Source organism: Mirounga angustirostris, unplaced genomic scaffold (assembly GCF_029215605.1).
Source record: "Mirounga angustirostris isolate CCGP_5_RB_7025 unplaced genomic scaffold, mMirAng1.0.hap1 SCAF_2, whole genome shotgun sequence".
NCBI classification, from domain to species: Eukaryota; Metazoa; Chordata; class Mammalia; order Carnivora; family Phocidae; genus Mirounga; species Mirounga angustirostris.
Genome location: NW_026991710.1, coordinates 157,784,328 through 157,796,690, shown reverse-complemented (window position 1 = coordinate 157,796,690; position 12,363 = coordinate 157,784,328). Strand labels below are relative to the sequence as shown.

Below are 12,363 nucleotides of genomic sequence, written 5' to 3'. Positions count from 1 at the left end.
CTTATCTCAGCCTGTGCACCATGGTCAGACAAAATGGGACCAAAGACTTGTAAGCCCATGAGCTGAGCTGGCAGCCTGAGGGAAGGCAACCTTTTCCATTAAGGGGGCGCTGTCTCAGTATCCCTAAAATCCTGCCACCTGGTAGGCATCTACCTATTTTCCATCAGCTTGGGGCTGGCCTCAGAGAGTTATGTAGGTGTAGCTGGCCCCCTGGATGCTCATGTTTGGCTTTTTTCTTCTCTTCAGTTCCATTCTGGGGAGAATGGTATGCCTCCCCTCCCCTCCCCTCCCTATCATTCTATGCTTCCTGGCTGAGGCGGAAAATGGAGTCTGCAGGTGGTGTGGAGGAGCCCCAGTGGCCTCGGGCTTGGCCCCCTGAGACTGGAAAGGGAAGATCCCAGCACTGTCCTGAATGGCTGACTAAGCTCAGCTCCACTCGTAGGGCTCAGGGTTGTGTTCTTCTCTGCTTCTGGGCTTTAGGCAGTGTCTTGAGAACTGCATGACAGAGAGAGAGGAAACAGGTGGACACCACGTGGGCTGGAGGAAGCCCAGGGTCACCAACTCCCCGGGGGCCGGGAGGTGATTGCTCCCTTCACAGGATGGCGTGTTAATCATCCGATGGCTGGGACGTCAGGCTGCAGAGAGGGAAGTCAGAGTCGGGCTTGCTGGGTTTGTGATGAGGAGTCAGTTGAGCATCGCCTAGAATCACTTTCACTTCTTCTTCGCAGCCATAAGTGAGGCATGGAAAAGGATTGACCATTGTCATTTCTGCAGGCAAATGCACTGTTAAAGCCCACTTCAGAGGGGCTTTCTTCAAGCCTGGACCCTGCGAGCTAGAAGGGGCAGTCGGGCCAGTGCCTGGTGTTTGGCCCTCTGTCAGTGTTGACTGAGTCGTACTGGATTTTCCCAAGAGGGGATCTGAACTGCCCAAGGCTGTAGGGGATATGGGGCTGGACGAGGCTGGATTCCCAGGCAAGTGATGTCCTGCTCCATGGGGGATGGTATTCCTCACCCCTAGAAACCCTTGTCATAAATCTGATTACCAGAATGAACTGAGTGGAAGGGCAAATGCAAATAAGAATTTCCTACATGTAGTGTTATTTATTCTCCTCTGGATTTATTTAATTTTAGGGCTAACTTATCATATGTATTGTCTTTAGCACTAACGAGCATTTGGATTTCTAAGCTTTGTCCCTTGGCTGCTCTGCCAGGTTTCATTTTGTTTTGTGTTTTTGCCAGTTAATACTTTACAAACATGACATGTTTTAGGGGTTCTATATATTTGCTGGGGATGCAGTTGTTTAATGGAAAGACAAATAAGTAAGAAACAGCAGTTCTGGGATTTGAATCTTGTCTCCACCACTGATTAGATCTGTGATCTCTGGCAGGTTACTTAATCTGTAGGGATTTCTGTTTTCTTATCTGTGAAATGGGAGCTACTAAGAACCTTTTCACTGGATTACTGTGAGGATTAAATGAGATGATAATATATGCCTAGGATGGCACCTAGCACATTGTAAGCCTTCAGTGAAGGTTTTTGATATTAAAAATGTTAAACTGAGTACCCAACATCAATTTTCTTCCACTTACAAGATATTCTATCTTCTGTGTAAGGACCTCCCTGCCCCTCCCCCTGTTCTGGAATCACCAAATAGCCGTTGCTCTGTAAAGTTAAATGTTCTTATATTGGTTCACATAAATGGAAATACACATCTGTATTTTAAATTAGATCACCTGGTGTTTATAGCATCTCTAGGGTATACAAAGACTTTTACATCAGTTTTGTTTAGTTTTTTATAAGCTCATTAATTTTCACAGCATTCTTACGAGACAGGGATTAGACATATTGTTCATGAATTAATGAAAGGACAGAAAAGTTTTGGCACTTGTCCAACATCACAGAGAAAAATCAGTGACAGCAGGAATAGTATGGACATCTCCAAGCTACAAACTCAGGGCCAGCTCACTCTCAGTTACGCGTGTCTTCTGGCATCTGTAGCGGCACGTGGTGGGCGGGGTGCAGGTGCACAGGGAGCCTCTATCAGATATTGGCTCCTGACTATTCCCACCACCCTGCCCCCGGGCCAGTTTCAGTCGGATGAGAAGGAAGGGGCATCTGGAGCTATGCTGATGCAGGTCTAATGGAGACTATGAAATGCCCGACTTCCTTTTTTCCACCTTGCACACCGCTTTGCCTTCCACGATGTCTGTGTTTTCTGTCTTTCTGGAGCCAAGTTCTTCCCTTTCAAACACTCTGATCCTGGGGAAGGAGTTCTTGATTCCTCCCTTCCAGTTGATGGCACCTCAAGGCTCATCCTTAATAAAAGCCATTAAGTTCTGTTTCACAACCAAAGACATTTCAGGCATTGGTGTGGTGGTAAATATGGAAACCGTCAGTGCCATTTCCTGTGTCCCGAAAATCATATTGTGACGCAGGGAAACTTTCTACCTCTGGGTGAGGGGTGCTGGTTGAAATCATGGTGTCAGATTCTGGGTTTCCATCGCCTTGCTCCCCCTTTGTGGCAAAAGAGGTCTGGCACTCAAGGCAGCTTTGGGATGGACTCTGGAATGACCAGGTCACCACCGCTCCCATACTTGGTCTGCCTGCTAGCACCAGTCATCTCAAACCCTGGGGTTGACTCATGGACTCTTCCTCCTCAATATTTTCTGCAAAGCTTTATGACTTCTATTGCCTTGCCTGCTAGGTAGACTTGAGACTAGCCCTAACTCTATTTTGGCTGCTTTCACTCTGTTTTGTTTCCCTTTTTCTAGTTTCCTGGCAGCCTAGGCTTGCACCATCTCTGATTTTGCTCACAAACACCTGTCTTGGTGCTGACTGCTTAGTCTGTCCCTTCTTGCCATAAAGTGAGAAGAAAGGGGGTAGCACAGGCTGATGGCTCACATAAGGTCTTCTGTAGAAGGTAGGAATTTGAACTGGGTCCTGATGTTTGGGTAACATCCCAGTGAGTGGAGAGAGTTGGGGCCGGGGCCGAAGGAAGTGGAAGTGCAGCGGTGCAGCATGGTGTCATAGGAAAAAGCATTGTTGGGTGTTGGACAGAACTGGGTTCAAAGTGTGAGTGGGCTCTGGTACTTCGGAACACTAATGCAAGCTTTATGCATGTTGTAATCACAGTGGTTTCCTTGCAGAGTTTGGGTCAAACAAGAGAGGGACATTCAAGAAAATCCACAGGAAATTCTCTCTTTCCCAAACTCAATATAAGATGGAGGCTGTGGTGGTGTATGTTTGTATATGCATATGTGTACCCAACTTCTAAAGCCCTTTTTCATGATAAAAGTAATGAAATTGCCATATGATTTGTTTTTTTACTATAAAAGAAGCAGCTTCTGAAAAATGTATGACGAGTGTTTTGAGCATGAAAAATTGCCAGAGCGCTTGCTTCGGCAGCACGTATACTAAAATTGGAATGATACAGAGATGAGTATGGCCCCTGTGCAAGGATGACATGAAAACCTGTGAAGCCTTCCATATTTTTTCAAAGGCCAAAAAAAAAAAAAGGAAAAAAAGAAAAGAAAAATTGTCAGAAATGTTCTTGAGCAGATCCCTTATCTTCTCTGTACCTTGGCTTTCTTATCTGTAAAATGGGGATAGCACGGCTTGTTTCCCAGTGTTATTGGGTCTATTAAATAGTATGCTAGTGTAATGCCCCTGCTAGGTTCTCAAAGAATGGGATTTTTATGTCATTTCATGCTGCCTACAATGCTGGGTTACTTAATAGGCTGGAGAAAGCCACAGAGAGGGCTGGTCAATTGCTCAACACTGAGCAATGAGTGTACTTCCTCTACAGGTGTGCCTGTTCCCCTGAGCCTGGACTTGAGTGTTTTGATTGCTGGAACTTGCACACTGGGCTAATGATGACTTACCTTGCCCTTGTTAAAACTTGGCCTGGGGATATAATGTGATGTCAGCTCCTTCCCCTCCCAAGTGCCTGTGTCCCTGTCCTCTTTCCCTGTGATGATGAATTGTAGCCGTTGGTGGCATTGTACATTTAACATGAAGCATTTTTATGGAAACTCCTGTATGATGCTGAGTTCAGGGAGACTTGATGTTGGGAGTAGCTTGGGCTCTTAATTAGTATTCATCTGTTCTTGTTAATCAGATGTGCTTGTGAGCTTATGCGGACATGTTTTGTCCCAGCTCAGGGACGAAGCTGCCTTGGACAAGCCCCTTTCTCAGAAGACCTTAGCACACCACCATGTCCATCTTGCTGCTAACTACAGCTCTTTCTATAGTTATTGATCAACTGCTTTGCCACTGGGTTTTGATCTTTGTTTCTGGATTTCCGTCTTTGGACTTGAACCTCTGCCCGGTCATTGTCATTGTCTCTGGTCTTTAATTCCTAACTTCTCTTACCTTTGATCTAGAAGCCTCGTTGGGCTCCATAGTTTCTCTTTAGTAAGTGAAAGTGTTGTTGGTCATTGTCCAGGTATCAATAGTTGGGTCTCTAGTACTGGAAGTCCAGGATTCTTCAATTTTGTCTTTAGCTGAATCCTTTAGAAGCCTTTTATAGGCCAAATTCTGCCTGACCACGTATATCCATCCATGCTGCCAGAAATGCCTTCCCGGAAGGGCTTCTAGACTCCAGACTAAATCTTGGAGGAGATTCTGATTTGAAAGGTCAGGAAAAGGGTTGGGATGATGGTGACTAAGGGGGAATGGGGCCTAGACCTGCCTAAGACTCCAGGTACCTCCGGTACATGTGGTTCATGGATCATTCACTCTGAGCAACACTGACCAATGCTGAAGTTTCTGGAAGTCTGGCTTTCATATAAAGGGAGATGTTGTCATGTTGGCCAACAGAGGCTTAAAGCCACAGTTTAAACATGAGGTAAGAATGATTGTTTTAAATCAGAGTTTCTTTGGGGACTGAAAACAATTTAAATTTCTAAATAAGTTAAACATTTTCTCTCTAAGTTTGTCTGTCCTAAGCATTTTGCTTGATTAGCTCTTTCTTCAGAGGAAATTCAGAGGTGAACTTCAGGCCATGCTTTACTCAAATAACTTTAATATTTCAATGTGTTCAAGTCTGTGTTTATAAATGATGCCCGGCCTTACAAAGTAGAAAGCGTATTCTCATCAGGTACCATTGTCACTTTTCCCCCTCCAGTCCTTGCCCTCAATCTGCCCCATACTCCAGCTGGCTCCCACAAATGTTAGTTAATGTCTTTCTGATAAGTGCTTCATGGGTGATCTTGCTCTCAGCCATATTTTTGGAGGAAGAGATAAAAGGAGACTGAAAAATTAAAATCAAGATAAGCGGTCTCTCCCTTGGAATGTTATTAAGAGGATGTGGTCATTTAAAAGTACTTTTCCCTCTTCTCAGTGTTTGACATCTGAAGTCATGGAAGATGCTATCACACCTTGCTTTATTAACATAGCTAGAGTCACCTGTTTTGAAAAGCCCAGCCACATTAACCTTAAACGAGAAGAAAGTGGAACAAAAGGAAAGATAAAGGGAAACTAGGTTTTGGCAGCGGGAGATGCCAGCTCTCAGCCAGGCCCTGCAGCTACTCTGTTAAATGGCCCCATGAATTTATTTTAAGGGAGATCATTTCTACTCTCCGAGTATACTGAGTCTGCCATGGTTCAGACAAGATTCAGAACCCAGTTAAGTTATATAACATGTTGATCTACAGGAGAACAAAGAAGGGGGCAGAAAGTTAGGGAAGGGACTAGACGGTGAAGATGGTGAGGATTGGCTTGCTTTGGAGCCCAGGAGCACTTGCTGAGAAGGGTCAGAGGGTTCAAGAGAAGTTGACTGAGGATTATACACTACTGCCACGGCCACTGAGCCCAAGGCCACAGGCGTGTGCTGGCAATGCTGGGCTCCCGCAGGCAAGGTGAGGTGAGGCGGAGCTGGGAACTCGGGCTTTACTGCAGCTAGTCAAAGCTTTAGAGCAAGACACTGTCGCTAATTCCATTTCTGTGCACTGAGCCCAGCCTTCTTATTTCTTGTTGTTAGAGATGAAATGTTCCTAAAAGGTGGATGGGGTGGGGGTGGTTGGAGTAGGAGTGGTTTTTTTGGGTGTGGTCACCTTCTAGCCCAGATTTTATGAGATATGCAGACTCCCAACGTCCTTCTTCATGGACCTCTTAAGTCACTTGTCAAAGCATATGTTCTGCTTTGGGGGTTGGAGACTGCCATATTTGTTTCTCTGACAGTCTGTCACTGAGTGACTGTGGGTCCTGTAAAACTTTACTTCCAGGTCTGCTACTTCCCTTCTAGAGTCTAACGGGGCAAGTGATTTTAGTTCATTAGGATATTAAGATAGTTTGTTATTCACTAGAATAATGAGGACTGAGGAATGGGTTTGATCAAAAGCGAGACAGTTGGTTTTGCTCTGGTCCCTGAGCACAGGTAGAACATCTTCCCTACAGCAAGCTACCCTGCAAATGGTTGCCTTTAGTCGCATAGCCAAGAAAGCGAGGAGGGGGCAAAGATCGGGTGTGAATTTATTTTTCCACTTGGGAAAACAGCTCGAAGTATTTGTCATCCTGATGGCTTCATCAATGTATGGAAAGGAACAACAAATTTGTAACCTGGTAGGAAGTGTTTTTTACTCATTAAAAACACTGGAAAAAGGGCACCTGGGTGGCTCAGTCGGTTAAGCGTCTGCCTTTGGCTCAAGTCATGATCCCAGGGTCCTGGGACTGAGCCCCGCATCAGGTTCCCTGCTCAGCGAGAAGCCTGCTCACCCACCTCTCTGCCCCTCTCCCCTGCTTGTGCTCTCTCTCTCAAATAAATAAAGTCTTTAACATAAAAAAAAAAACACTGGTAAAAATTTTGAGCTGTTATTATTTTGTAGGAGTGAAGGGGATTATTAGTCCTGGACCATGATGAATACAGAGCCTGGCACTTACTAGGAACTGGGTAATGATGCTGCATGATATATGAATTGCCTTGACCTTGAGTTGTGTGATTCAGCAGTTTTCTTGGAACAGACACATATCTTTTAAATATCAAAATTGTTGGATGTATATATGAAGAGCTGTCAGTTAAATATGACAAGGGCATTTGCTACTTTGAAGAGGACATTTATATAAATGTATATGGTGAGACCATGATATTAATATTTTGGATGTTTTAAGGTAAAAATAAATTAGTTTTACAGCAGTAAGTGACTGATTTGTTTAAGGCTTGCTTTTCGATTTTGATTCTTTAAAATTTTATTTTTGTCTTATTATAAAAATAGCACATTGTAGAAAAAAAAACAAACCATGCTGCAAAAGACAAAGCCAAAATGGCAAGCAACTCTTTTTTTTTAAGATTTCATTTATTTATTTGAGTGAGAGAGAATGAGAGATAGCACGAGAGGGAAGAGGGTCAGAGGGAGAAGCAGGCTCCCCGCTGAGCAAGGAGCCCGATGTGGACTTGATCCCAGGACTCCAGGATCATGACCTGAGCCGAAGGCAGTTGCTTAACCAACTGAGCCACCCAGGTGCCCCGGCAAGCAACTCTTTAAACAAAAACAATTACTATCAACATTTTATTATGTAACCTTCTAGCCACATGAAACTGCACATACTACATACATGGCTGGAACACACAGTGAGAGAAGTAGGATGGGTTTGAATTGATTGGCAAGAGATAGTCTGAAAAGCAAGAAGTGGCCAAATTATCTAGCATTTTATGTTATATTCAGTGTGTGCAGTGTGCATCTTTTTCTGGTGTTTAAGAGTTGCCATGATGGTTTCTAAGCAGTGGAGTGACAGAATCAGATTTCCTCTCTGCAAAGGAGGGAATGCATTTGGGGGCAAAGGGAGGGCATTCCTGAACCATGAAAGAGAATTTAGGAGGCTTTTGAGAATGAGGCCTAAGTTAAGACAGTAGCTATGTGAATGTGGATAAATGGACAGATTAGAAAGACAATTAGAAGGAAATCTATTTGCTAAGAGGGAAGGGGGCAAGAGTCAAAGACCGTATTCAGGTGGATGGAGATGTAATTCTGTGAGTTTGGGAAAACAGATAAGGAGAAAGTCTCACAATGAAGGAGGTTTGGAGAATTCAGTTTTGGATATGTTACGTTTTGAGTGCCTATTGTACATCAGAGAGGAAGTATCCAGTTGGATTTGTGTTGGATATGTGGATCATTTTCAAGGGAAATACTGTTTTGGAGTTATTAACATATAAACAGGAATTGAAATATGTGAGTAGATATAGTGCTAAAGGAGAGTACATTGGAGGAAAAGAGAAGAAGGGCCAGCACAGAAATCTGAACAACTCCATCATCTCAGGAATGGGAAGGGGAAGTAGAGACTGAGAAGCGTTGTCATGGAGGGCCTTTTATGGAGGACAGAATGTTTATCAGTGCCAAATGGAGCAGATGAATCACATAAGATAAGGATTTTGGATTTAACAACAGGAGATATTTTGACCTAGTTTAGAGTCATTTCAGGGAAGGTGGACGCCAGATTCTAAAGAATCAAAGAGTGAATAGAAGGTGAGGAAATGGAACTGAAAGCAGACATCTCTTTAAAGAAGATGGTGTGGTTACGAGAGTCAGAGAGAGAGAGAGAGGCAGCTGAAAGAAAAGACAGCACTGAGAGGAGGGAGGCATAAAGGGAGAGGGACACCTGAAGGCCAGGGATCTTGCATGAGGGGGAACGGGGCTGGGATCCAGACCTCAGGTGGATTCATTATTCTGAGACAGGAAGAGAGATTCTGCACCTTTCGTGGCAAGGAAATATATAAAAGGATATATGTAGATGGCTATGGTGGCAGGGAACTGAGGGACATCTCCCGTGGTGGTTTCTATTTTGTCTGTGCAGTGGGAGGCAAGATTTTCTGCTGGGCATTATTAGGGAGGTGGCTGGGTGGGACTGGAGAAGGTTTTAACCATTGCTATGGAGAGTGGAAAAGGGAGCTGAACAGAGATGGAGAAGAAGATTCCCAGGCAGCACTGAAAGTCCTATTAAGCTGATCAATTTTAAGTGACACCAAATCTGTGCATGGCTTTCTGATCTTCTTCTCTAGCTGAGGGTTGGGATTTTTCCAGTTGAGTGTGACAGAGATTGATGGGGCAAGCTATTTGAGGGTGATGCAACTGCGTGGTTGAAGTGATTAACCATGTGGAGAAGGCTGAGCAGAGAGGATAAAGATAGGACAGGTTTTGGGAGATCAGGAGAATGCAGAAAGGTCAAGGGCCTGAGGTCAGAGGAAGGTTAAAGATCTGATACAGTGCAAATAAGTGAATAGGAGAGCCATAAAGGAAGGATGTTGCAGTCAGAGATTCTGGATTTAAGATTTCTGAATTGTACCATTGTCAGAAAAGGTTAATATTTAATACATTTTGGTATGATAATGGACCAATCAGAGTAAACCACAGCCATACTGGGGTGTGCCTCCTGATTCCAGAGTTTGGCTATGAGGTGGAGCTGAGGAAGGACTAAGAATTTGAGCACTGGATGAAGCATTCTCATGAATATTGAATTTGTCCAGACCGATGAGGTGACTTGAGAGTGAAAAGGACCATCACGAGCCTGTTATCAATATCTTCTACAAGGCAGTTCCTCTCCATATCATTCCAGAGTATACTTGGCCTGGGTAACAGTGACAAAGAGGAGGAAAGTGGGGTAGCCAGATGGCCTATCTCAGTTCTTTGGGACTGCTGTAACAGAATTCCATGGACTGAGTGACTTATGAACATCACAAATTTATTTCTCATAGTTCTGGAGGCTGGAAGTCCAAGATCAAGATGATGGTAGATGTGATGTCTGGTGAGGGGCCACTTCCTGTGCGTGGATGACTGTCTTTTCGGTGTGTGCTCCCATGGTAGAAGGGCTGAGCAAACTCTTTCAGGTCTCTTTTATCAGGATACTAATCCCATTCATGAGGGCTCTACCCTAGTTATCTCTCAAAGGCTTCACCTCCTAGTACCATCACCTTAGGGGTTAGGATTTCAGCAAATGAATTTTCAGGGAGACGCAAACATTCAGCACCTAGCAGCCTAAGCCTTAGTAGGTCAGCAGTTTTATAGAACAGTGGCAAAATCAGTCTGGAACAGCATTGGGACAAAGTGGCCTCTGGGCCCTACTCATCAGGCTTGAGATTTGGAAGAATAACAATGATTTTTGAGGAATCGGGTTTCAGACAAGAAACTGAAGGTGATATTAAAAGAGAAGGTGAAGATAATTACCTTGGAATGGGCAGATTTTGGAAGGAGGATAGTAGTAGGAGGTTCATTCAGGGAGAAGGGGCATAAAGCATTAAAAAACATGTGGACATTCAATGAGAAAGTTATATGAATAAAGTTGATTTGATTATTTTTTAAAACTGAAATTCATCTGTACTGTATACTATTAAAGCTATTTGAAAAAAAAGAAAACGTGGACGGGAGGGGCTAGACATTGGCTAGATCTTGAGTGGTGACTTTGGATGACCAGGTATAAGGCATGAAAGGATTAGCAAGCTGCAGGCTTTTCAAATAGTCCTAGAAGTCTCCTGATGGATAGGGGATGGGGAAGGGACGAGCTCAGGCCTGTGCGGAGGGGGTGAGCCATGGCCTGGAGTGACTGTGTTTCTAGGAAATCCCAAGACAGATGAGCAGGCTGTCATGGAATTGGTTCCAAGATTTTGACCAAATGTTGGAAACCCTGATGGTCTCTGTGGGACATATACTGTATCTGGTTTTACTAAAGCAGAGTATACTTGCAGTATGACTTAACTGTGCTAGAGTTGAGAATAGCATTCTGTCCTCAATTGGAAGCCACAAATCCCTTATTACACAGTGGGGAGCAGAGCTGCATTTCATTGGCACGCAGGGGTCTGAATTAGTGAGTTCTCAGCTTAGCCTGCTGCACGCTGCCTCCAGGTATGATGTCAAGTAGTACATAGCTATTCAGCTGATAACTTAGTCAATAATTGGGCTTCAGTTAGTTATTTGAAAAGTGGAGTGATGTGCATTGCTCTTCAGACTTTATAGTAGAGTGGTGGGGTAGGCTTAGCCAATGCCTCACTCTGGCACTCAAGTTCTTCTTGGGGTAAGATATCAAAGGGCCATGGGGAATTCAGTTCATGGCAAAGCTTGAGTATAGGGAAGAAGAATTAGTGAATTGAGGGCTATTATGAGAATAACTGTATGACAAAATAACTAAAGATATAAGAAAACAAAATGTAGTTTGCCTTGCAGATGGTCATATTCCTTCTGTGTTCTGGCTCTTTAGTATGATGCTTTGCACAAAGTTAGCAAATATCTAAACATGTTTGTTGATGAGTCTTTTGTTGCTCAGGTTACCAGGAGAAAGTAACAGCAAGTGTAAACTTTTATCAGGGCTAGTGCTGGAAAGAATAGAATTATGTGGTGTTGTTATAAGCTGGCAGACTTAAAAGATACCCAAATGGCACCTGGAATTAATTTCTCTACTCACCATGGCAACATGCCCTGCATGCCCCAGCATACCCTGCTATTGCTGCTAAGGCTCAGCATTCTACTGGAGGAAAAGTCATAGATTAGTTGGTGGGTAATGGAATCCTTTCCTTTCCTTCTTCCCTCCTTTCCTTCCTTCCTTCCTTCCTTCCTTCCTTCCTTCCTTCCTTCCTTCCTTCTTCCTTCCTTCCTTCCTTCTTTCCTTCCTTCCTTCCTTCTGTCCTCTACTCACAGATGCTTAGCTCATGCTGCTTTGTGTTAAGCACTGGAACACAAGGATAACCAAGTTCTCTCTCTTTGCAAGCACTCTGCAGTGCAGTTGGCTATAAGCTTGGCCATGCTGGGGAGAGCTTCCCAGGTGACATGGGCTTTGGCCAATGAAAAAGAGTTTGGGGAGAAGAATATTCATTAGAAAGAATGATACATGTGAAGTAATATGTGAAGGTGATGAGGCAGAAAAGATAATGATGGGCCTAGATTTTGAGGGGCTTCCATTTGAAGTCAAGATGCTCAGTTGTCCTCTAGGCAATGGGGAGCTACCAAAGCAAGGACAGGAAATGATCATGCTTGCACTTCAGCGACATCCTTGTAGTGGCCGTGTGGAGTTTCTCAGAATGAGGAACTGACTCCGGTATATTGAAACAGCTGGAGCCTTGCCACTCAAAGCATCCATCGTGGAGCATCAACATCACCTGGGAGCATGTTAGAAATGCAGGCTCTGGGGCATCACTCAGAAGGACTGAATCATTTTAATGAGATTCCCCAGTGACTTGTATGCACAGTAAATCTGAGAAACACCGATTCAGGAGTTATGCTGGTAGCTCTTAGGGCGTTCATGCAGGTCCCCTGGGAGGGACAACCTGATCTGTTCTCTTATTCCACAGATTCGCAGACAGTTTCATGATCTTTTCAACTCCATTTTTGAAAGGCTGATAGAAATTCAAAAAATTTTAAGTATACTTCAATGATTTGAAAAAT

The 12,363-nt window shown here is 44.0% G+C and overlaps 1 non-coding gene across 1 annotated transcript; it reads left to right on the top strand.

Annotated features, from left to right (window-relative positions):
• The first annotated feature begins 3,390 nt into the window (after positions 1-3,390).
• LOC123849103 (U6 spliceosomal RNA) lies at positions 3,391-3,494 on the top strand. The gene has a single exon (XR_006791944.1). It is a non-coding gene; the product is annotated as a U6 spliceosomal RNA (small nuclear RNA).
• The last annotated feature ends 8,869 nt before the right edge of the window (positions 3,495-12,363 follow it).